Genomic DNA, 27216 nt, shown 5'->3' with positions numbered 1-27216 from the left:
TCTGATTTACCAATTTCTCTTACCAATTCTGCAAATTACTTTGCCACCTTTTAGGAGACTATTACCCCACTACCATCTCTGGGAAGACCAGCTATTTCTTGAGGGAAAACGTTTATTTGGGCCTCTTAAGGAAACATAACCATCCTAATCTCTTACCTTTCCTAGAGGGTGAATGCAAATGTCCTTATCATGGTGGGCTCCTAAAGAGACAAACTATGTTACTCTTCTAACCTATCTCTAAACTTTATGATGGCTTCTTAAGAAGACAACCTGTGTACTGTGCCTTATGATGGGCTCTTAAAGAGACAAACCATCCTCTGCTACCATCCCTGTAAGCACGTCTGACCTTATTTTGGTTTTTATAGTTTATTCATAAGGGCACACGTTAGAGGTTCGATGGATCTTTTGACTGCGCTTAGAGTAAATGCCACCATAGGACTCAAATTCAACACAAATCATTAACAATATCAACAGTATAAAAAATCTTTGGTTTCAGTAATCTCATGCACCATGACCTCTTTTGCCATGAAAAACCACACCTTTCTCACAAAAGTTGGAATGTTTATTTCCCTATATTAACAATGCTAATCTCACATAACGTATCTCAAAATCAAATCGTAAACATACAAGAACACTGGTTGACCAAACCTTCTAAAGAATCTCCATCTCATCAAAGCATGAATGGTTAGGCAGTCTAGAATTACAGTACAAATTAATAGCAAGAACATTTGTGCAATAAAAATTGCATACATCTATATTCAGCAACTGAGTAACCTTAATTATTTATTGATAGCAACTTATTAGCATTTTAGGATTTCCTCTACTAACCTTCTGATTAGAATAGCATGTTTGGGCTTCATGCAAAACAATTTTGTCAACATAAATTTGGACAAACATCTAGCTATGTCTCTATCACAATTATGGTTGGTACCTAGAAACCAAAAGACAAATTACACCAAGAACAATAACATTTTGTTATACCTTTCCTCAGTATAGATCAGCAAGCTGTGGTTGTCTTCGTGAATTGGGCATCTGTTCAGTCAGTATCAGCAACAGACCATGAAGGGAAATGGTTTAGAACCAGGGACTCTAAGCTATTCAAACCATCTGTAAAGCACTGATCAGCATTCAACATCAGAAGTTTAAGCAATAAAGTCAAAGACAAAAATAAAGCCCTCAGCAACTATTCAGCTCCTCAGGCAGAATAACAAAGCTCCTCTTGGGAGGTTATTAAAGTGGGAAAAAGCATGTCTCTTCTCAGTGCAGTCGGGCTAAGTTAAAATCACCTAAAACTCTTCCCACGTAGCCATTGGTCAAAGAATTGTACGTTTACTTTTAGTCCAACGAAGATAGAACTTAAAATCTAAAATATCATTAAACTATCTTTTACATGTCAGTGATTGGCTCCTCTTCACCTGTTCCTGTCATCAGGTTTGTCAGGTATCAATTTTGCATCACTCCGTTCTCCAGTCAGTGCATTCATTGTTAGCTCCTCGGAACACCGCTTTCTCACACACAGAACCTTACATTGTAACAATAACTAATACAGCATATTCTAGCAAGCAGTTCTCATGGGAAAAGAAAACATTTGCTAACGTTTGGTGGAAAAGAACAATTTGCGTATTAATTTCTTCAAGTAAATATTTTCTCATATCTTACCATGCAGTTTAACATGAGGCTGTGCAAATTAGGCCCAAGACCTCGCTAACTTTAAGGCCTACAATTTAATAAAGCAAATACCTAATACATAATCATGAATATAACATACTACTACATTAATCTAAATATCAGCACATACATTTATTGTAATAAACAATTAATAAGGACACTTCATGATTATGACGGGCACTCAAGTAGGCACGTTTTCCAAGTTGTGCATTATTTTTCTATAGTAAGCCAAATTCTATGCAGATTCATAATTCAAATACGTGAACAATTATTAGTAAGAATTCAGCGTTCACACCGTAAAGCTCTTCAAAGGAATACTTAGAGTGATCATGCCACATCATAACCTAAAACTACCATCTTTAATCACCTTTTACGGTGAATTGCCATTATATGTATGGTAAGGGTCAGTGGATTGTGAGTACTATAATCACAGCGTATCACAGAGTGATCCCAAATATATTCCATCAAGTCACCTGAGGCAAAGATATAATCAATAATACTTGCACAGCTTCTGGCAATGAACATGGGGGTATGTAAGCGTGAGGACAGTTATCTCATTCACATTTACAAAATTTCTGTTGGGGATAATCTCTAGAAGAGTCTCACCGTGATGGTCCCTTTCAAGCAGCATCACTACAGCCACCATAATCACATATCATCAGTCATTATGTTCTGTATTGAGACTGCAAATACTTAAAGTACTGAAGTCTCCTATCAAAATGATAAAAAAAATACTATATTTGTATTAATGGGTGGGCATTACTTTATCTATAAATTTAGCTAGCCTCTCAAAATTACTCAAGATGGATTCAAATGTTGTTACAAAAAATGAGTTAAAAGGAATTTAATATTGTTTCCAAAGTTAAAAGTCAAAGCCTGAATATTGTGAGAGCCGGTAGGTATAGCAATGAAGTTGTAGCCAACAGAGGCATCTACACCCTTGTTTAAGGCTGTCCCTGCATCCATGTAGAGGAAGGAACTGTATATGTTGGGATGGCAAAGGTGAAATAACCATATAAATAATTATCCGAGGTTGCCTAAGTCTCCTGGACATCAATAATTATACAATGCTTAATGAATATGGTCCTGTCCCTATTAAACTATTTAGTTCGAACACCTGCAGTATTCCAAGAGATTAATCTGATTGTCACAGGACCATTGACATGAACTGATACATAGGAAGTACTATTAACAACCAAAGACATAACAGATGCTGCAGGACAACTGCTTCTCTCATTTATATCAGCTGTTTAATAATTGTAATTGCATTTCCATAGCACTTGCTATTGTTGATAAGGCGTTGAAGTGCTATAGGCAGATAGAACAGAACTCCAGATGATTAATGGTGAATCTAGTGGTCATTAGGTTTTGATGGTTAATAGGTTATTCATTATTGGGATTAGTTATGCACTCTCAAAGAAACCATTCAATGCTTTGACTCAAGTTTCTTTGTGGTAGATTCAAATAATAGGAGCAAGATGTGATCACTAGTGGGGTATGTGAGTTCATGCAAATTACTGGTGGGATGAACAGGACTTAAAGTACTTAAAGGTAGTCAGTTATAAAGTCAAGAGATTCCAAAGAAACAAGTCTGCTAGGAGAAAGATTTGAAGGTATAACAGAAAAATGTTGAGTGTGGGTGCTGGGGATACATGATGTATGCTGAATAGAGAGCAAAAGTCTAGATTTTTAGACTGTCATGGGCAAGTCTCTTCAGTGATGACTGAAGAAAGAAAGAAGCAGGTTACAGAGGAAAACCAGTGGGTCCAATAGGTGAACAAAAGGCAAACATGCATAATTGTCACATGAGTTAGGACTGGTCTGTTATCCTTTCTACAGCCAAAAACAGGAAATAATCCAGTGGAAAGAAAAAGCAAATATTAAGCCATCATCTTATCTTGGGCAATTCAAAGACTAAATACTTGTAAGGGAACACCTTAACCGAAGGAATGAAATCTGGCATAGACTTCTAAAATATTAAACCCTGGTTTTTCATGCCTGCAGTGTTGAGACACAGTGCAGCCAACAATAACCTCATGGTGTGAGATTCCACCGAAACAGCAGTGCAACATTCATGCCACTTTCAATGATGTTAGAAATGCCATACTCTGCCCCCTAGTAAGGGAAAGCAAACAAAGCCCCCACAATAAGCATACATAAATAAACATACATAGATGGATGTTTAAAGTTAACCATCTTGTACTCATCTGTTGTTTAGGGTGAATGGCTAACATAAACTACACATCTAACCACATTAACGTCTTGAAACTCACCCCAAATGCACCCATGGACCCTTCGCCTGCAACTCCTGCAAACGCACCTTCCACCACGCAACAACCATGACCACCAGCCCACGCGCCATCAACCACCTCAAGTGCATCCTAGTCAACGCTCGCTCCGTCCACAAACACGCCGTTGAACTCTGGGATCTCCTGGACTCCATAGCACCGGACGTCGCCTTCATCACGGAGACCTGGATGAACGCCTCCTCGGCCCCTGACATCGCCACTGCCATCCACGAAGGCTACAAGATCTCCAGAAAAGACCGCACCAACCAGGGAGGAGGAGGTATCGCCATCGTCTTCAAAGACTCCATCAGCGTCACTACCTCCACCGAAGACACCCCTCTCGCCGCTGAACACCTGCATTTTCAGATTCGCACCGATCCGAGGACCACCCTCAGAGGATCCCTCATCTACCGTCCTCCCGGGCCACGCACCCCTTTCAGCGACGCCATCGCCTACTTCATCTCCCCGCACGCCCTCGCCTCGCCGGACTACATCCTCCTAGGTGACCTCAACTTCCATCTGGAACAAAACAATGACCCCAACACCACCACCCTGCTCGACAACCTCGCCAACCTCGGCCTCAAACAACTGGTGAACACCGCCACCCACATCGCCGGACACACGCTTGACCCCATCTTCTCCGCCAGCAAACACGTCTTCTTCAGCCACTCCTCCGCCCTACACTGGACCGACCACAGCTGCGTCCACTTCACATTCCGACGCGAGACCCACCACCTCCGCACCCAACCCATCCCTCGTCGACAGTGGAACAAGATCCCCGAAGAGCAACTCTTCTCCACACTCGCCGCCAACCAACCCACCCTCACCACCGACCCCAACGACGCAGCCCTCAACCTCACAAACTGGATCTCCAACTGCGCAGACATCCTTGCTCCCCTTAAACGCACGCATCGACAGACCAACACCAAAAAACCTCTCTGGTTCTCTGACACCCTCAAAGAATCAAAGAAAACTTGTTGCGCCCTTGAGAAAGCCTGGCGCAAGGACCGCACCGCTGACAACATGACCGCCCTCAAGAACGGTACCCGCGAACACCACCACCTGATCGGCGCCGCCAAAAGGAACTTTTTCACCGACAGACTGGACAAAAACAGACACAACAGCAGAGAACTCTTCAGCATCGTCAAGGAGTTCTCCAACCCCAGCGCCAACGCCGTCACGCCCTCACAGGATCTGTGCGAATCCCTCGCCACTTTCTTCCATCGCAAGATTAGCGACCTCCACGACAGCTTCGGACACCAGACCCAACCAAACACCACCGAACCGGCATCCAAGGCCATCACCCTCAACAACTGGTCCCACATCAACACGGAAGAAACCAAATCCATCATGAACTCTATCCACTCCGGCGCCCCTTCGGACCCCTGCCCGCACTTCATCTTTAACAAAGCCGACGACATCATCGCCCGCACCTCCAGACCGTCATGAACTCTTCTTTTTCTTCTGCTACCTTCCCCGAATGCTGGAAACACGCCGAAGTCAACGCCCTACTAAAGAAACCTACGGCTGACCCGAGCGACCTGAAAAACTTCCGCCCCATCTCTCTTCTGCCTTTCCCAGCCAAAGTAATAGAGAAGACCGTCAACAAACAGCTGACCACCTTCCTGGAAGACAACAACCTGCTCGACCCCTCACAAACCGGATTCCGAACCAACCACAGCACTGAAACCGCCCTCATCTCAGTCACTGACGACATCAGAACCCTAATGGACAATGGTGAAACAGTCGCCCTCATTCTGCTCGACCTCTCTGCTGCCTTTGACACCGTCTGTCACCGCACCCTAATCACCCGCCTCCGCTCCACCGGAATCCAAGGCCAGGCCCTGGACTGGATTGCCTCCTTCCTCTCAAACCGTTCCCAAAGAGTTTACCTCCCTCCTTTTCGCTCAGAACCCACCGAGATCATCTGCGGCGTACCCCAAGGCTCATCACTCAGCCTGACACTCTTCAATGTCTACATGAGCCCCCTCGCCAACATCGTACGCAAGAACGACATCATCATCACCTCCTACGCCGACGACACCCAACTTATACTCTCCCTCACCAAGGACCCCGCCAGCGCCAAGACCAACCTACAAGAGGGTATGAAGGACGTCGCAGATTGGATGAGGCTCAGCCGCCTAAAGCTGAACTCTGAAAAAACGGAAGTCCTCATCCTCGGCAACACCCCGTCCGCCTGGGACGACTCCTGGTGGCCCACGGCCCTCGGCACCGCACCGACCCCCACAGACCACGCCCGCAACCTCGGCTTCATCTTGGACCCTCTTCTCACCATGACCAAGCAAGTCAACGCCGTGTCCTCCGCCTGCTTCCTCACCCTCCGCATGCTCCGCAAGATCTTCAGCTGGATCCCCGCCGACACCAGAAAAACCGTGACCCACGCCCTCGTCACGAGCCGCCTGGACTACGGCAACACCCTCTACGCTGGGACCACAGCCAAACTCCAAAATCGCCTGCAACGCATTCAAAACGCCTCAGCCCGCCTCATCCTCGACATACCCCGCAGCAGCCACATCTCCGCACACCTGAGACACCTGCACTGGCTCCCAGTCAGCAAAAGGATCACCTTCCGACTTCTCACCCACGCACACAAAGCCCTCCATAACAAGGGACCGGAATACCTCAACAGACGCCTCAGCTTCTACGTCCCCACCCGCCTCCTCCGCTCCTCTGGCCTCGCACTCGCTGCTGTCCCTCGCATCCTCCGCTCCACGACGGGTGGGAGATCTTTCTCCTTCCTGGAGGCCAAGACCTGGAACTCCCTCCCCACCAGCCTCAGGACCACCCAGGACCACTCCGCTTTCCGGAGACTCCTAAAGACCTGGCTGTTCGAGCAGCGATTATCCCCCCTTTTTTCCCCTAGCGCCTTGAGACCCGCACGGGTGAGTAGCACGCTTTATAAATGTTAATGATATGATATGATATGAAAAAGAATGGGTTTACCTGCCAGATTCGCCTGGAGCTAGTGCATATTCTTGTTTTTAGATTAACAATGTCTTCCCCCAGACTGAGACAAAGGTAGCACATTGACCAGTACCATGACGTAGGCAGAGGCTTGAGGAAATAATTGGAATACCGGTAACTCTGTAAGTCTGGGCTCAGTTTCTATACAATCTTTAATATTTCCAAAATGACTGACAGAATAGCATGATGACTCAACACATGCTACGGGTTCCAAGACAGACAGACATACTTCATACCTCTAGCAACACTGACATAAACCCAAGCCTGAGGACAAAGGGCATTTTTTGTATTATAATCATTTAATAATGGATCAATTAATTCTGTTCGAACTTTCGACCTATAATGCCAATGTTGCATCTCCATACCCATGATGTCTCCCTTGCATACCTAATCCTATTTAAGTTGATGCAGTATTTTTCTTTAAATTTGGAAGCTTGACAATGCACATGGACTCGCAATTAAATATTGATCATTAACAATGGTCTCACTTCTCTCTTGCCCTTTTCTTAGATCTTAATCATAATTATGCTGGTTACTTATGACTTCCGTAGGTGTTCTCCTTGCAACCATGCACTTAAAGTTTCACATGTGTATACAAGCATAATCTTATTACATTTTTGGCCTCTCTTTCACTCCGCCCTTTTCATCATGTGACCTATACAAATGAAAGACCTCTTTCACCCTCAATCCCCTATCACCAGTGTGTTGTGCTTTCACGCTTGCTGTATCATGTTATATATGAGTGCCCACCAAGTATTTACAGAATTTTCAGACATACCTTTTGTGACACTGTACTTTCAAAATGTTTCAGCCTTCAAAACGCTTCAACTGTTAAGCATCGGAGGCAAAGCACGTCAGCTGTTCTATGACTGCATTTCATTAAACTCAATCTTATAGTTGGTAATGCTGATTCAAAGGACACATGTAAAACCATATACAAAGACCTTACTGAAACGTAATAGGGATACTTGAAAAAATTAATTGAATGTATATAAACTCACTTCAAGTACCAAAATGATTGATGTACATACAATATCAAGATCTTAACTTCACTGATAATGATGAAATCTAGGTAACACAATTGATGGGACACTATGCAATAAAATAAATAGTAGCAAGAATTCTTATTTCCTAAGGTAGGTAAGCTTCTTTCAATGGCCATTTCTGTTAAGAAAGGCAGCTGAAAAGAAAATGAGATCTAGATTGTACTCTCTAATCATATTGTCTTTTAAGGTATTGTTTGTTCCATTTGAGCAGATTCATTATTTATATCCCCCAGAGCATGTTCTAATAAGCAATGAAAATGTCTACTTCTTACCTGGTTGTGACTGTGATGGATCCTTACTTTTCCCCCACATTGAACTACAGAAAGAGGAAATGGAAAATCCAACAGAGGGAGCGCAGGCCTGTCTCTTCAAGTCCCTGACGGATCATGGATAGGCCTACCTTTGACACGGGCTTTGCCTGAGCAGTGCCAGGCAAAGACTACACTGTAGGAGAGACAGGCGCCTTCTGACAGGATTTTGGCAGTGGTCGAGGGGGGCTTGTGGATTGCAGGTGACTCAGGTTCACCTCTGCCCCCAAGCTTCTGCAAAAGGTATCCTGCGCTACGGACGAGGCATTCAACTTTTTGCGCAGAATCGATTGTTATGGGAAGATCTTGTGGATCGCCATTATTATCTCATATTTACATCCCCCACTTAAACAATGATAAGGACTAGTGATGGACAAATTAATCCTCTCTCAAGATCAATAGGCATGAAAGAGGATGCTCTAATCACCTTAGCCTTGTGAGTCCATGCTCAAGTTAAACTACCCCTCAAAAACCCATTGCTTTGTCCATATGCACCATCTCCTTTTCATTGCTAACATTTCACATGCTGCTGGTGCAGTAATTCTGTAATTCTCTTTCTCAAATCATATGACACCATTAGTTTATCCATTCTCCTTTTGGCGCTTTGTCATCCAATAATTCAAACCATTCCATAATTTCCTACTACAATATACTTCTCAAATATTTGTGGCCAATCCTTAACTTTGTCTCACTTCCAGTAAATCCCTATTGTGTCTGAATTCTAGAGCCATTCTCGAAACAGCCAAAAGCTATCCAACACTCTAAAAATTCATAGAAGCACTCCAAAAGGAACAAAGCTACAAACAAGTACGGATGTGGCAATGAGCAAATTAAACCTACAATGTCTAAACAAACGGGGGAAATGAATGAAATGCTACAATTCAGTATAACACAAATAACAAAGAAGTAGACTATCTACCTACCTACCAATATATTCACAACTAAAACAGAACGAAAAGCAACATCATTATAACCAACAATTTTAAATAAACATTAAAATAAATTATTTTGATTTTTCAGTCTATAATGAAAATATATTATTAACGTACAAAATAAGACTGATAAATAAAAATAATTAATGTTAATATAATAATTAAAAATATTCATAAAAAAAGCCAAAAAGGTGAAACATGAAAATATGCAGAGCAACTCACGACTTTAAAACACACTTATAAAATAAAACTTTTCAATTGTAGTACAAACAAAATACATTTCTATAACAAAATATAACATTTTCCAACAAAAATTATTTAAAAAGTATACCTACAGCGGTGTTGATGTTCTAGATTCATCTACTGTTCCCAAAAATACAATCCACAAAAAAACTAAAAATAAAAGCTAAGAAACCCAAAAATGAAATATCTAAATTAAATCCACTAAAGTAATCCACAGTCCTTGGAAACCATAAAGAAGAGAAACATTAAAAGTAAAAACCATTCCAAGAAATCTGAAAAATTAAAGTAAATTAAAAAATAATGCTGGTTTAAATGTAACCAGACTAATTTCCTTTAAAAAAAAAAAAACATTATAAAAGCTGCAAAAATTGCACTCGGACTTCATTATCTGTAACAAATATATATATATACCCACCCTCGCATACAAACATAACAGCAATACTATACACACACAGAACACATCACTATATCTACAATAACATACCACTACTACCGAATTATAGTTAGGTCTATCACATTACACTGCATAACAACAAAATTATAGCTAGGCCTATCACATTGCACAGCATAACAACAAAACATAATCTGTCACTTAAAAAGCTTACCAAATAAAACTAACACCCAAACTAACACTAACTAGACCTACCCATATCCTACCTACTCAGAAAACCATATATTAAAAATTTAAAAACCTTTCACTTTGTCTGTCATATAGCAACAGGGAACTGCAACTGGCACAAATGGAATCCACCTCAAAATTACAATATTAAGAGTACAAAATGCAGGAGTCAGAAATAAAAATGTCTGCTTAGTGAAAACAAAACAGAAAGATTATTTTCCTATAGAAATCAATAGAATGTTGAAAGGTTATTAAAAATTGTAACAAAATGTATGTAAAGATGTTTTAAAAAATCTTTAAAAATGTATTGAACAAAGCTAGGGAAGGTGTTGACCACTAAAATCGTAAAATGCACTATTCCCACTCCAGTGTAAACCACTGTGCAGAAGGTATTGTACAGTAAATCTTTAATATCTCCCACTCCAATCAAAACCATTTTGAGGAAGGTGTTGGGACACTAGAGGAATACAATTTACTATTGCTACAACACAACACAATAAAATAAATGTTATTTACAATAGACATTTAGATTAATATAACCCCCAAAATCACACAATATAAAATAAAACAACACAATATGAACAGTAATTAAAAATAACTACAAATAAAATATAAATACCAATACAAGTAAAATATTTATAAACACCACCACCCTAATTTTCTGAAAGTTTTTACTAGCAATAATAAATATCATAGAAATTACAAACTAGTAACTTGGGGCTATCACGGCATCATTGACGGACTCATTCCCTACAGTCCAATGACACTTGCGAGGAGGGAGGCGCCAGTAACAGAGTCATACGGACCCACAGGTACAGTACCTTTGGTAATGAAGAAAACAAGCCGGTGCATGGAGTCGGGTGGTGAGGCGTCGTTGGATCCGTTGCGGCATTGGCTCCTTACTGCAGAATAGAGGAGGTGATATGGCATCAGTGCGAGTCACAAGTCCCTTACAATCCGGCGGGGTCAATGTATCTGGTGGGTCAAGGCGTGGTGGGGTGACCTCTTGGGGTCATGGTCACACCACAGAGCTACAGGCATCATTGCGGTGTTCGGTGTAATGGACGCTGGTGACATGGCTCTTGGGACTCACAATGTCGTGGGTCTTTAGTGAGGCTGCAGCGGCGCAGGGCCAGCAACATCAGTCATGGTCATCGCAGTCCAGCGGGTCCACCGCTTTAGGTTGCAGGCAGCAGTGCGGAGTTGTGCAGTGGCACCGGTTCTGGAACCGTCCAGAGTTGGTGTGCCTGTTTTTTCCTGATTTTCAGGCCAGCAATCACTTTCAAGGGCTCAGGAACTAGTTAGGCACCAATTGGGAAGTCAGGATCCTCGACAGGAGTACCCAGGTGCTGGCAGCTGAAGTCTCTGCTGTCCCTGAGACTTCTTAACAGGAGGCATGCTCAGTCCTTGGAGAAACTTCAGCAGGATACACAGCAAAGTCCAGGCTTTTTCCTCTCTCAGGCAAAAATAACTGCAAGCCAACCCAGCAAAGCACACACAGCAAAGGGGTAGTAGTCGTCCTCACAGCTCTACAGTTCTTCTCCATGGTAGAGGTTCTTCTTGATCCAGAAGTGTTATAAAAGTCTTGGGTTTTGGGTCCAATCCTTATATTGATTTCTGCCTTTAAAGTAGGCAAATTTCAACGGAAAGTCTCTTTTGTTCACAAGATCCTGCTTTGCCAACGCCTGGCTCCAGACACACTCCAGGGGGTTTGTGACTGCACTGTGAGAGGACAGGCGCAGCCCTTTCAGATGTAGGTATCAGCTTCTCCCTCCCACTGTAGCCCAGGAAGCCCTATCAGGATCTGCAGGACACACCTCAGCTGTCGCGCCGCGCGGTGCGGCGCGAGCCGAGAGCTCGACTCAAGCCGGGCGTTCGGCTCGGGCCGCACACCGCGTCTTGAAGACGCGGCGCGCCCCCAGCCTCTCCTGCGCTTATCGAGGCCCAAGACATAGCATGGGGCCTCGTTCTACTTTCTGCTCTCCACTATGCTGGGGTCTATGACCCCTCTTACCTGTCTTTTCGTTTCTTTTTCTTTTTCTTCTTTCCTGCAGTCTTTTGTGGTGCCTTTCTTTATGTCTTTTCCCCCTTCCCAGATTCCTGTTCTTTCCCAGCATTCCTTGTTCCCTATTCTCTATGGTTCCTGTTCTATTCTGTTCTATGTGTTGTTTCCCTGTCTAAGATGGTGTCCTTTTACTTCCTGTGGGTCACTTCCTGTTTTTTAGTATATAAGGGCTGTGTTCTCTTCTTTCTTTGCGCTGCAACACTTTCTGCTCAGTTAGTGTCTTCGCTCCTGATTTCCTCACCTTTGGTTCTGGATTTCAGCATTCTGTGTTTCCTGACTTTTGCTCCTTTTGGATTCCTGTTTGTTTGTTCTTGTTTTTTCCAGGAATCTTCCTGTTTGGAGGTTTTTTCCCCTTTTTCAAAAGGGGTTTTTCTCCTCTGGCGCTATTTTCTGAAGGGCACGGTCTGTTCTTGGCGTCTCCATTGCCTACAGCACCGTGGCTACCAGAAAGAGTCGCCCCTTTTTGGGCCAAAGTCGAACATTGAAGATCCACGCCACCAGATCTGCAAATTCCAGGCGCAAGCAGCACGTGAGTCGTGACAGATTGCAGCGCCCAACCATTCCCACGTCCTCAAACACCATGGATGACACAGTGGCGGCTGCTGCAGATCCGGAACAATCTCTTTTGACCAAGATTCAGCAACAAGCTCAGGAATTGCAACAACTACGCAATGAAAATGCTGCGTTACGACAGGCTTTGGCTCTCCGCACCAGTGATGTTCCAACTATCTCCGCTTCTACCCCTTGTTTCTCTGGTGAACCAACCAAGCTTCGTGAGTTCCTGGATGCTTTAACAGTGTACTTCGCCTTCCGACCTACCCAATTCTCCCACGACAGGACCAAGGTGGGTTATCTTATCAGTGCCTTATCCGGTCCAGCCTTGGCCTGGGCAACCCCGATGGTGTCCTCCAACGACCCTGTATTGTCGGACTATTCCACCTTTGTGAGTCGCTTCAAACAGATGTTTAGCCGTCCTGGATTGGAAGCCTCTGCTGAAGAAGCCCTGTGTGACATCCAACAAGGCTCGCAAGACGTCCTGCAATATATAACCCGTTTTCGTCAGCTGGCGGCAGAGACTACTTGGGTGGAACGTACTCTGGTAACTTTATTTCGTAGAGGACTCAAAGAAGAAATAAAGGATGAACTAGTACATTCTACCAGAGCGGAAGATCTTCGTGGCCTGATGGATCAAGCACTGTCCATCGAATATCGTCTTCAGGAACGGAGATCGGAAAAGAAAAGGAGTAGAGGGTTTTCCCAGCCAAGTAGCTCACGAGCTTGCCTGCAGCATTCCGAGGAACCTCGCACTCCTGCTAGAGACATCGAAGGGGAACCCATGCAGGTGGATACTACCCGAGGTCCGCTCTCTGCTAGTGAACGAGAAGACAGACGCAAGAGAGGGTTGTGTCTGTACTGTGGTTCTGCTGGTCACATGCTTCGTACCTGTCCTGTACGTCCGCCCAGGCCTTCGGGAAACGCCACCTCCCGTCCTCTGTAAGAAGGGAGGGGACGGGATCTACAGCTATACCTTCCATCAGCTCCTTTAATGACAATACAACCGCCTTGTTCATTTTTCCTGTCCTGTTACAACTTCCTGACGGTCGTCAAGAAAAGACTATGGCATTACTAGATTGTGGTGCTAGTGGTATATACATGGACAAGACGTGGGCTGCTGCTCACCAAGTTCCTACACAAGCAAAAGAAGTACCCGAACAGGTACACACCGTGGATGGATCCTTGATATCCTCGGGTCCTGTAGACACCACTACCCTGATGTTAAGTCTACAGGTGGGAAACCATCAAGAACACATTTCCTTCGATCTTATCACGTCCCCCAACCATACCATCATTCTTGGAATTCCGTGGTTCATCAGACATAACCCGTATATAAATTGGGTAACCCGGACAGTTTCTTTGTCTTCGCAATTTTGTCATGAGAACTGTTTTACTTCCGACAAGTATTGGTCTCCGAAAAGATCCTTAGATACTGAAGGTGCCACTGGTATGTCCATTAATACGGTCCAAGGGGTCCCAGACCACTATTTGGAGTTTCAGGATGTTTTCCAAAGACCGTCGAAACCTGTGCTACCTCCACATCGAGAATATGATTGTGCTATTCCATTGGAACCCGGCTCAATTGTTCCTTTTGGGAGGATGTACTCTCTCACGGAACCCGAAAGGGAAGTTCTAAAAGAGTATCTGGACGAGAATATACAGAGTGGTCTTATTGTTCCATCGTCGTCTCCGGCTGGGGCTCCTCTCTTTTTTGTGCCCAAGAAGACAAAGGATCTTCGTCCTTGCCTGGATTTTCGAGGTCTGAATAAAATAACAATTAAAGATCGTTATCCTTTGCCTCTCATCAGGGACATACTAGAAGCTATCAGAGGGGCTCAACGTTTTACTAAATTAGATTTACGAGGAGCTTACCACCTTTTACGCATCAAAGAAGGCGACGAATGGAAGACAGCTTTCAGGACCCCATTTGGCCATTTTGAATATAGGGTTATGCCGTTTGGTCTCACTAACGCCCCCGCAATCTTCCAGAGATTTATGGACTCAGTGTTTTCAGACCTTCTGAATCAGACAGTCGTGATCTACCTAGATGATATTCTTATTTATTCTAGAAATCCTGAACTCCATTCTTCCCATGTGAAACAAGTTCTTCAAAGACTTCGTGCTCATCAACTATTTTGCAAACCAGAAAAATGTGAGTTCGACATGACGGAAGTCAAATATCTGGGCTATCATTTAAGTCCCACCGGCATAGCTATGGATCAAGAAAAGGTACAAGCTATCCTAGAGTGGCCTTCTCCTTCTTCCATAAAAGAAACACAATGTTTCCTAGGGTTAGCAAACTTCTATCGACAATTCATTCTAGACTTTGCCAGACTGACTAGCCACATAACTCACACCTTAAAAAAGGAAAATTTAAAGAAAGGGTTTGTCTGGACTGAGGCGGCTGAAGCAGCCTTTCAAGAATTAAAGAGAGCCTTCACCCAAGCCCCCATCTTGAGACATCCAGATACCACCAAACAATTTATAGTCGTAACTGATGCTTCTGAGAGAGCCATCGGAGCTGTCTTACTCCAATGACAAGAGGATGATGGTCTTGAACATCCTGTTTTCTACTTGTCTCATATCCTTTCCACAGCTGAACAACACTATTCTGTACTGGAAAGGGAATTATTGGCTCTAAAAACAGCCTGCCTTGAGTGGAGACAGTTTCTGATGGGTTCCAAGGAACCATTTGAGGTGAGGACAGACCACCGTAACCTACAATGTTTACGAAATTTTGTATGCCAGAATAGTCGTCAGGACCGCTGGGCCTTTTTCTTCAGTCAGTACGATTTTTTCATCACATATATTCCTGGATCTCAAAACATTCTGGCTGATGCTCTGTCTCGCCGATATCCAGAGGGTACTCCTTCCTCATCTCAGTATCTTCTGGAACCCAGTAAGATCATTGGAGTGGCTCAGTCTTTCCTGGAAGAAGTACAACTGGAATACGCCAACCTATCGGACCACGATATAGAAGAACTAAGACCATTATTACATAAGAAACAAGGATATTTTTATTATCAAAACCTGATATTCCTCCCTACTAACAAGGTGCAAGAAAAGGCATTACAAATGTGCCATGATTCACCTGTGGCTGGTCATAGAGGCATCAAGGCCACACAAGAACTTCTTTCACGATTTTTCTGGTGGCCTACCTGGAAGCTGGATGTGGAAAGATATGTTCAGGCCTGTCCCATATGTGCCCAAACTAAGATACCCCATACCAGACCTGCAGGATTACTACAGCCTTTGCCTGTTCCACCGGCCCCATGGCATACCATCTCTACTGATTTTATGTGTTCACTCCCACCATCAGCAGGAAACCGGGTCATCATGGTCACTTTGGATTCTTTCACGAAGATGGCTCATTTCACTGCCCTGAAAAGGCTACCTACTTCTCAAGAACTAAGTCAAATATTCATTGATCATATCTTCCGTCTCCATGGACTTCCACATACCATAATATCTGATAGAAGACCTCAGTACATTTCCCGATTTTGGAGGCATTTTTGTAAAACACTAAATATTAATAGAGCCCTGTCTTCAGGGTTCCATCCTCAGACCAACGGCCAGACCGAACGTCTGAACCAAGGACTAGAGCAATATCTTCGATGCTTTTGCAATTCTACCCAAAGTAACTGGAACACTTACCTCTCTATAGCTGAATTTTCCTACAATAACTCAGTCCATAGTGCCTCCAAGGTCACTCCCTTTTTCTGTTCCTATGGTTTTCATCCTACCTCTTTTCCTACTTCTCCACAATCCAACTCTCCTCTACCCGCTATTACCTATTTTTCCAAACGCCTTCTCCAAATCCATAGACTAATTCGATCTAATTTGTTACATACCAAGAGATATATGAAGAAGGCTGCAGACAAGAGACGTGCAACCAATCCAGATTATCATCCGCAAGATAAAGTCTGGCTCTCCTCCAAATTCCTACCCTCACGTCTTTCTCAAAATAAGTTCACACCTCGTTACTATGGGCCTTTCCGTATTCTTCAGTTGGTCAATCCTGTCACTGTCCGTCTTCACTTACCTCATACATGGAAGATTCATCCGGTCTTTCATGTTTCTCAGCTTAAACCTTATGTGCCTGACCCTTACTCACGTCAGTTTCCTTGTCCACCTCCTGCACTTGTGGATGATGTTCCTGAATATGAAGTACAGGAAATTTGTGACTCTCGTCTTTTTCACAAACGCCTTCAGTATCTGATTCATTGGAAGGGTTATCCTCTCAGTGAATGCTCTTGGGAAGATGCATCTTCCGTTCACGCACCTCTCCTGATTCAACGCTTTCACTGTTTATTTCCTCTCAAACCTGGACCTTCGGGAGGGGGACCTACTGTCGCGCCACGCGGTGCGGCGCGAGCCGAGAGCTCGACTCAAGCCGGGCGTTCGGCTCGGGCCGCACACCGCGTCTTGAAGACGCGGCGCGCCCCCAGCCTCTCCTGCGCTTATCGAGGCCCCAGACATAGCATGGGGCCTCGTTCTACTTTCTGCTCTCCACTATGCTGGGGTCTATAACCCCTCTTACCTGTCTTTTCGTTTCTTTTTCTTCTTTCCTGCAGTCTTTTGTGGTGCCTTTCTTTATGTCTTTTCCCCCTTCCCAGATTCCTGTTCTTTCCCAGCATTCCTTGTTCCCTATTCTCTATGGTTCCTGTTCTATTCTGTTCTATGTGTTGTTTCCCTGTCTAAGATGGTGTCCTTTTACTTCCTGTGGGTCACTTCCTGTTTTTTAGTATATAAGGGCTGTGTTCTCTTCTTTCTTTGCGCTGCAACACTTTCTGCTCAGTTAGTGTCTTCGCTCCTGATTTTCTCACCTTTGGTTCTGGATTTCAGCATTCTGTGTTTCCTGACTTTTGCTCCTTTTGGATTCCTGTTTGTTTGTTCTTGTTTTTTCCAGGAATCTTCCTGTTTGGAGGTTTTTTCCCCTTTTTCAAAAGGGGTTTTTCTCCTCTGGCGCTATTTTCTGAAGGGCACGGTCTGTTCTTGGCATCTCCATTGCCTACAGCACCGTGGCTACCAGAAAGAGTCGCCCCTTTTTGGGCCAAAGTCGAACATTGAAGATCCACGCCACCAGATCTGCAAATTCCAGGCGCAAGCAGCACGTGAGTCGTGACATCAGCTCCCTTTGTGTCACTGTCTAGAGGTAATTCACAAACATCCCAACTGTCAGTTTGACCCAGATGTGGATTCCACAGGTAGGCAGAGGCACAGAATGATTAAGTAAGAAAATGTCACTTTTTAAACATGACATTTTCAAACTTTACCAAAAGATGTATTTTTAAATTGTGAGTTTGGAGAGCCCAAACGCCACATCTCTATCTGCTCCCAATGGGAAAGTACACTTAATAGATATTCAAAGGCAATCCCCATGTAACCTATGGGAGAGATAGGCCTTGCGATAGTGAAAAATGATTTTAGCAGTATTTCACTATCAGGACAGGTAAAACACACCAGTGTTTGCCCTACTTTTTAGATACACTGCACCATGCCCTTTGGGCTGCTTTTGGCCTAACTTAGGGGTACTTATATGTAGTAAAAGGGAAGGTTTGGGCCTGGCAAGTAGGTACACTTGCCAGGTCAAATTGGCAGTTTAAAACTGTGCACACAGACACTGCAGTGGCAGGTCAAAGACATGTTTACAGGGATACACATGTGGGTGGCACAATCAGTGCTACAGGCCCACTAGCAGCATTTAATTTATAGGCCCTGGGTACTTTACTAGGGACATACTAGTAAATCAAATATGCCAATCATGAAAAAGCCAATTACCAATGCATTTTAGATATAGAGTACTTGCACTTTAGCTCTGAACAGCAGTGGTAAAGTGCACAGAGTACCAAAACCAGCAGAATTGAAGCCCAGCACACAGTCAAAAAAACAGGAAGCAGAGGTAAAAAGACAGGGGAAACCACCCCAAGAGTGCCAGGTATAACATGTGTGCCCCCAGCTGAAAGTGGGGGAGAACTACCAATCCTCATGGGAGTTCTCATCACTAAGGAGGAAGAATCTGGACAGACCATCAGTGGTGGTGTGTTCTGTACCAGCGCAGTGTTCCACCATAAAGACCATCCCCTGTAAGGAGATGGACCACCTCAACAGTTTTGGGTTCTCACGCTTCATCAACATTAGCCATCTGAGGAGCCTGTGGTCTGTTTGAACCCAGAAGTGAGTCCCAAAGAAGTAAAATTGTAGCTTCTTCAGTGCCCAGACCACAGCAAAAGCTTTTCTCTCAATTGCACTACACTTCTGTTTCCTGGGGAGTGACCTCCTACTAATGAAGGCTACAGGCTGGTATAGGCTCTCTTTGTTTAGCTATACTAGAACTGCCCCCAAGCCATGCTCTGAAGTGTCAGTCTGTACAACAAATTCCTTAGAGAAGTCAGGTGCCTCCAGCACAGATGCGGTGCATGTGGCTGCCTTCAGGGCATCAACAGTGGTCTGACAAGCCTTAGTCCAGATCACTTTCTTGGGATGCTTCTTGGAGGTTAGCTCTGTCAAGTGGTAACAATGGTGCCACAGCCCTTGATAAACCTCCTGTAGTAACCGGTGAGACCTAAGAAGGCTCTCACCTCTTTCTGAATCTTTGGGGGGGGTTCCCAAACCAGAATGGTGTCAATTTCTCATTGCAGGGGTGCCACCTGGCTGCTCTACACCTGGTGTCCCTGGTAAACCACAGATCCATGCCCTATCTGGCACTTACCGGCCTTAATAGTGAAGCCTGCATTCTGCAGGGCCTTCAACACTTCACAGAGGTGCTACAGGTGTTCCTCCCACCTGGAGCTGAACACTACAATGTCATCCAGGCAGGCGGTGCTGAAATCCTCCAGGTCAGCCAAGACCTGGTTGAATAACCTCTGAAAGGTGGTGGGGGCATTTTGCAACCCACAGGCCATAACCTGGACCTGGTAGTGCCCCTCTGGGGTTGAAAATGCTGACTTCTCCTCGGCCCCCTCAGGCAAGGGAATCTGCCAGTACCCAGATGTTAAGTCAAATGTGCTGAGGAACTTGACAGGTCCTAGCCGATCTATGAGCTCATCAGCTCTTGAGATGGGGAGTGCATCAGTCTCAATGACGACGTTAAGTCAACGGTAGTCCACACAGAACCTCAGTTCAGAAGTGGCACCAAGGACAGCAGCCTTTGGGCCCAAGGAATGCTGGAGAACTCTGTCACCCCTGATACTAGCATCTTGGAGACCTCCTCCTTGATGTTGGATCTGACCTTGTCAGTCACCCTGTAGATTTTATGTTTCACATGTCGACCGTCTCCAGTGTCCACATCATGGGTACACAGATGGGTGACCCTTGGGGTCATGGAAAACAGAGAGACAAACTGACCCAGCAACTGGCGACAGTCCCCCTGTTGCTCTAGAGTCAGTGTTCACACCCTCCACAGACCCATCCCTCTCCTGGGCAGACATGAGGTCCGTAAGAGGCTCACTCTCCTCCTTCACTGCATTATCTGTTGCCAAAAGCGTGGTCAGTTCAGACCTCTCAAAGTGAGGTTTGAGGCGGTTCACATGTAGGACCCTCAAAGGGTTCCTAGGATTCTGCAGGTTCACCAGAAAGGTGACATCACACTTATGTTCTACCACCTCAAAAGGTCCAGTTCACTTGTCCTGGCAAGCACGAGGCTCCACCGGGGCCATGACTCACACTTTCTGTCCAGACTGTAACTCAACCAGTATGGCATTCTGGTCGTACCATTGTTTCATGTCCTCCTGGCTTGTTTCGAAGTTCTCCTGAGCAAGGTTCCTAAAGCACGTAGTCTGGTTTCTGAAGGCTAGGACATAGCTATATATATCCTGGGGGGCGTACTGGGTCCTTTCTCCCTGCCTCCCTTGACCAGGTTCAGAGGCCCTCTCATAGGGTGCCCATACAGTAGCTCAAAGGGACTAAAACCAATTACCTTATGAGGTACCGCCCTTTAAGCCAAGAGAAGGCATTGCAAGAGGACATCCCACTTATTCCTCATGGGTTCTGATAAGCCCATTATCATGCCTTTCAAGGAACGGTTGAACCTCTCAACCAACTAATTTCCTTGGAGGTGGTAAGGAGTAGTGAGCTTGTAGGTTACAGTACACTCACAGAGACTTCATATACGGCCAGTAAAAGCGTGTGCCAATCCTATCAAAAGACTTGTCCTGCCCCAAATGTCCTGCCAAAGGCACATCATGGGCCAGGCCTAGTAGTAAGGTTCTGAAGTGCACTGGTACCACCAGCACACAGGCTGCCATAGGCTCAGCAACCTAAGGCTCACTATACAGAAGTCCTATCCTCACCGCTCATCACCAGTGTTAGAAATGGGGTCTCTAGTTGGCTGTCAGTTTACACCCTGTCCAAGTAGGGGCCCTCACTCTAGTCAGGGTAACAGAGATACACAGCTCAGATAATCCCTGCTCATCCCCTTGGTAGCGTGGCAGAAGCTTATGTCAGAGGCAATGTGTAAAGTATCTGTAGCAACACACACAGTAACACAGTGAAAATACCACAAAAGCACTCAACATCAGTTTAGAAAAAATAGCCAATATTTATTTGAGTAAACCTAGACCTGAACAACAAAAACCCACCATACACAAGCTAAGATACAGTTTCTTTTCAAAGATTAAACTTCAGTATAGAGCTTAGAAGCACAATAGCTCCAACTGGGGCTTTCATGGCATTGTTCAACGATGCAGTGTTAGCCCCAGCTGGAACTATTGTGTTTCTGACTGCCAACTAGAGACCCCATTTCTAACAATGATCCCGTCTGTAAGTCTAAATCAGGCCCTGAATCACTTACACCTGGTTGGTCTTGACATCCATTCATTTAACTAATTCCTATCTCTCCTTGGCACAACTTTTTTTTCATTATTTTGTGCCCCCCTCAAACTACAGTGTCAGTGAGCCACCCAAAGATATCGCTTTTTACTCAAATGAGGACTTAACACTTTGGGCCTGATTACAAGTTTCATGGTCAGACCGCCAGACCTCCATGTTGGCAGTCCCAAAAAGACCACTGCGCCTGTGGTCCCCAGCCTGCCGTATTATAATGCAAAGAGGCAGAACCACCACCTACCAATCAAAAAGGCAGACCGCCAGCAGCGCTGCAGTCTTGTATCTTGGCAATCCAACCTTCAGCACCGTGAGCACCGCAGCCAACCGCTGAGCCTAATGCAAACACAGTCGCTGTGGCGGTCTCCTCACTGCAGTTAAACAATGGTTGTCAACCACCACAGTATGTATCCAGCAAAGTAACAAACAAGTACATATTGGATGAATAAAAAAACAACACAGCTGACACAAATGTGACCAGTGGACACACCTGCAAATCACACTATAAAACACACCCCTTCACAGACTACAATTCTAAGGAATCTCACTCACCGTTTCATAGATTAGGCACCCCTTTTTTCACCATTGCATAGAATACTTTGCACACACTTTTGTCCATTCATTCCCTATTGCACTTCCCCTGTTAAATAAGTCCCTGTCACCCACTTTAGTTGTCCACCATGTCACGTCTCAAAAATCCCTGTTTCTCTGAAGATGAGTTGAGAGTCATGGTGAATGAAATCATGAGTAGAGGCACAATTGTTTGGAGCCCAAGTACAGCATACTCCTCTCAGTAGTAGCAAAAGATCATCGACAGAGTGAATGATGTAGGCATCACCCTGTGTACAAAGTAGGGCATTAGGAAGAGGTGGAACAACCCTCTCAAGGTCTGTTCCCTGGCCTCCAGGCAACAGATGGCAGCCAGCAAGACTGACAGTGGCCCTCCCAGTGGCCCACTAAGATTCTTTCCCTGGGAGGAGAAGGTCTTGGCCATCGTGCATCCTGAGGGCTTGACCAGGATACCTGTGGGAGTGGAGTCTGGGAAATTACAACACAAAAACTGCCACCAAACTGCAATGTCCTGTATGTTCACAGCTCAGCTTTTGCCACTGTGTGTTCATGCATTTCACCAACATTCAATACCCTGAGTGTCTGAGGTGTAACACTGTCAATGTGTATTGTCCACCCAACAGCACAGCTAACAAGACCCATCACATGACATATGTCGAAATGGTGCCTGTAAGTCTTTCAGTATCAAAAGAATCATACCAGGAATCATGCTGTGTCTCAACATGTAAATGTATGCTCAAACCCAAATGCAGTTTACCTACAGATATTCAATACCCATCATTTGTCAAGTGGTGGGAACTACAGAGAGTGACATGACCACAACTACCAGGAGGCCTTGTCTCTCAAACTCCAACCACCAGCCCAGTATGCACTTGCCCATATACCCCTGTTGGTTAACTCTCACATGAAGTGTACTCGCCTGGGAAGATACCTTATGTCAAGTGTTGAGAATTAGAGTGAGTGACCTGACTGCAAAACCTAATAAGCCCTGCTTCTTTAACTCCAACTAATAGCCCAGTGTTCACTTGCCCAAATACCACTGTTTGTTAAGTCTCAAATGAAGTTTACTCACCTGGGAGTGAGCAATATACAGATCATGCTCAACTCAGGGATGTGTCTGTCTACCTAGCTCCATCTTGACCTGCTAACTCAAGATGAAACTATTGAGGACAGGAATGACACCTTACCCAGTGTGTACAACAACTCAAGGCCTCAAGCTGCACCACCAGATTGGTATCGGCAGCAAACACATTGGCACAACACTGCACACACGATGACTGCCGTCAAATATACAACAAAGTCCTGTGTTTGCCTGTGTCACACACAAATAGGTCTCCAAATGGTCAAAGGCATATGTTGCTTGTCCACTGTGTTGGCTTTATTGTTGATAAGATGTCATTTTCACTCCATCATCCAAAGGGCAACTAATCTGCACTACTTTTGAGCTGCTTCAGTGCAATACCACGGTAACATGGCACAATAGGCTATCCTACATCTGAGGAATGTTGAGTGTCTCTGCTTACTGTAACACAAAACCTTTGGAGGGAGATGTTACACTTCAACCTGTAGCAATGTGTGTCCTTCATCAACAGGTTGAGCTGCCCACTGGGCACCTGAAACCCACCCAACAGACTACCACTACCCCCCTGGATGAAGCCCTCAATAACAACGACACTCCTGGACTTGTGAACGTGGAGGGAGGTCCTGGCCCACCTGTTCTGACTTCCTACTTATCTCGTATCAGAGCTTACAGAACATCTCTGGAATGCACTTCTGAGTTCAAAGAAGACCTTTATTGTTAATTCTTCCCCACCCACAAGTTCGTGAGAGACGAATTATTAGATTTCAAGCACACGTTCAAATGATTAAAAGTATCGCAGCAATGAAAACAAAATATATCACAGTACTTCTCAGTTACAATGCACACAGCAGGTTATATATATATAAGATATTGAATGCAAAGCGTATAAAATCAAATACTTCACCATGTGAGAAACTATTTACAGCTTCATCTTTCTGGGGTCTGCAAGTTGATGACTCCGGTCAACTGCGAGAAAGAGATTATCTACCCACACGGGAGACTGGCAACTGGCACCAAGTTCCAGCCCGAAGTCAAGCAGATTCGAATCTAAATCTCTGAAGCCCCGAGTCATCCTTACAAAAGCGTGCCCCCTCCTCTCAGACTCGGGAAAACTACGCAAGCCTTTGGAGACTGGCCAGATCTCCTAGACTTCTCCTCTTCCCAAGCCTGAGCAGAAAGGAAAACACCAAATGTACTCTCTCTTATCAGGTCTAGTTTGGTGTGAAGCATCTTGTGGAAAAACACAGCTTGGAAAAATACAGCTTGGATTCTCAACTGCAATGTCTAACTCCACGTTAAAGGCAATAGGCAGCTAACCTAAATATCAAACGTAATGTCTAATGTCATGTCAAAGCCAATAGGCAGCTGAGCTGAATACAAAATATAGGGGTGATTCCAACCCTGGCGGTCGGTGATAAAGCGGCGGCCAACCCGCCAACCCGCCAACAGGCAGGCGGTCAAAAAAATGGAATTCTGACCCTGGCGGAAACCGCCAACACAGACCACCACTTTAACACTCCGACTGCCACGGCGGGACAGACAAACAGGTTGGCGGTCACCGCCAACAGGCAGGCGGCAGACAATGTACCGCCCACCCTATCACAACTCACCAATCCGCCACCTTTTCCGGGGCGGGAGCCCCGCCGATAAAAACACGGCGGAAACAGACTACGAACGGGAAAACGCTCACCTCTATACACTTCACGAGGAAGGAGGACAGCATGGAACCCGAATTAAACATCCTACCAGCTATTGTCTACCTGCTCCTCTACCACGAGTACGAACGCCGGCGCAGACGACAACGGTGAGTACTGCACCTATGACACAGGGGAGGGGGGAGGAGAAAAGGTTACGGGCACACACATACGCGACACACCCACCCCCCCACCCCACCCCCAAATCCCTACACACCAATGCAGAGCAACAAGTCAGAGTGACACCCCCCAAACCCCCCAGAATAATGCAAAGACATAATTAAAATGATCTCTAAAATGTATGTATAAAATAGGTTCATTGAAGTCATGGTAAATATGCAATATGAAATATACAAAATAAATAATGAACATAGTGAAAATTATAAACAAAGGCAATAAGTCCTGCACAGTTAGTTAAATTTCCATAGTCCGTGGGCCAATGTGTACAAACACATGGGCAAAGCCCACACAGGAGACCGGATACCATTGGAGAGAACACTGCAGGGGCATCAGGGGGAAGGGAAGGGGGGGCACCTCAGCCACATGAGTCCGCGACGCCAGATCCACGAGGGGCCTCCATGCCCACTGTACCATCCTGGGGAGTGCAAAGCCACAGTCTCTCAAGTCTCTACAGTGGGAGGGTTGCCCACTGGACCATCCTGGGGAGTGCAAAGCCACAGTCTCTCAAGTCTATACAGTGGGAGGGTTGCCCACTGGACCATCCTGGGGAGTGCAAAGCCACAGTCCATCAGATGGATAACCGACTCCACTGGTAATGGAGGAGGCATGGTGCCCAGAGTGCTTCGTGAACACCTGCTCGACACAGAACCGGCACTGTCAATGGGCCAGCGGTGCTTGAGACGGCGTTGCCCAGCGGAGCAGTGCTTGAGATGAAGGGCTCAGCGGAGCGGTGCTTGAGATGAAGGGCCCAGCGGAGCAGTGCTTGAGATGGCGGTGCCCAGCGGAGCGTTGCTTGATATGAAGGGCCCAGCGGAGCGGTGCTTGACAGGAAGGGCCCAGCGGAGCGGTGCTTGACAGGAAGGGCCCAGCGGAGCGGTGCTTGAGACGGCGGTGCCCAGCGGAGCGGTGCTTGAGATGAAGGGCCCAGCGGAGCGGTGCTTGACAGGAAGGGCCCAGCGAAGCGGTGCTTGACAGGAAGGGCCCAGCGGAGCGGTGATTGAGATGAAGGGCCCAGCGGAGCGGTGCTTGACAGGAAGGGCCCAGCGGAGCGGTGCTTGAGATGAAGGGCCCAGCGGAGCGGTGCTTGAGATGAAGGGCCCAGCGGAGCGGTGCTTGACAGGAAGGGCCCAGCGGAGCGGTGCTAGACAGGAAGGGCCCAGCGGAGCGGTGCTTGAGATGAAGGGCCTAGCGGAGCGGTGCTTGACAGGAAGGGCCCAGCGGAGCGGTGCTTGTCACGGCGGGGCCTGTTCAGCGGTGTTTCTCACGGCGGGGCCTGTTCAGCGGTGCCTGTCTTGGCGGGGCCCTGTTCAGCGGTGCTTGTCACGGCGGGGCCCTGTTCAGCGGTGCTTCTCACGGCTGGGCCTGTTCAGCGGTGCCTGTCTTGGCGGGGCCCTGTTCAGCGGTGCTTGTCACGGCGGGGCCCTGTTCAGCGGTGCTTGTCACGGTGGGGCCCTGTTCAGCGGTGCTTGTCACGGCGGGGCCCTGTTCAGCGGTGCTTCTCACGGCGGGGCCCTGTTCAGCGGTGCTTGTCACGGCGGGGCCCTGTTCAGCGGTGCCTGTCTTGGCGGGGCCCTGTTCAGCGGTGCTTGTCCAGTCTTTCTAGGGAGCCAGACCTGGCCAAGACTCCCCGCTTAGTCGCCCTCCGACCTTGCGGTTGCGGGGCCCTCCTGTGATGGAGTCTTGGGCCCGTGGGTGTCGTCCGTCACACCCAGAATGGGGCTGGTGGGGCCCTCCTGGTCAGCTCGCCTGCTGCATGACTTCTCCGCCCTGCTGCCCTTGCCCTCCTTCGCTGAAGCTCTCTGGCCCTTGCCTCCCTTTGATGATGTGGCAGGTGACGGGGCAAGGCTACTGTCCTTGGTGACAGCCGTCTCAGGCTTCTCGCGCCGGCCCTTAGTTTTTTTTGTCCTCTTCCCAGGGGGTGGGCTGGCTGTCCCCTTGCTGCTGGCCGATGTTCCTGCCCTAGGAGCTGGTGGACTCCAATAGCCCTGCACTATGGTCATACTAGAAGCAGGGCTGGTGGTGGCTGAGGTGCTCTTTGGACTCTTAGCAGATGGAGGGGGTGGGTCAGGTGATGCAAAGAGGTTAATTTTGGAGAGGAAAAGTTTTTTAGGAGCAATGGGAAGGGTAGGTGCAGTGGGTATGGGAGTGGAGGAAGAGGA

The sequence above is a fragment of the Pleurodeles waltl genome, chromosome 7 (assembly GCF_031143425.1).
Source record: "Pleurodeles waltl isolate 20211129_DDA chromosome 7, aPleWal1.hap1.20221129, whole genome shotgun sequence".
NCBI lineage: Eukaryota > Metazoa > Chordata > Amphibia > Caudata > Salamandridae > Pleurodeles > Pleurodeles waltl.
Note: the sequence above shows the minus strand (reverse complement) of the source record.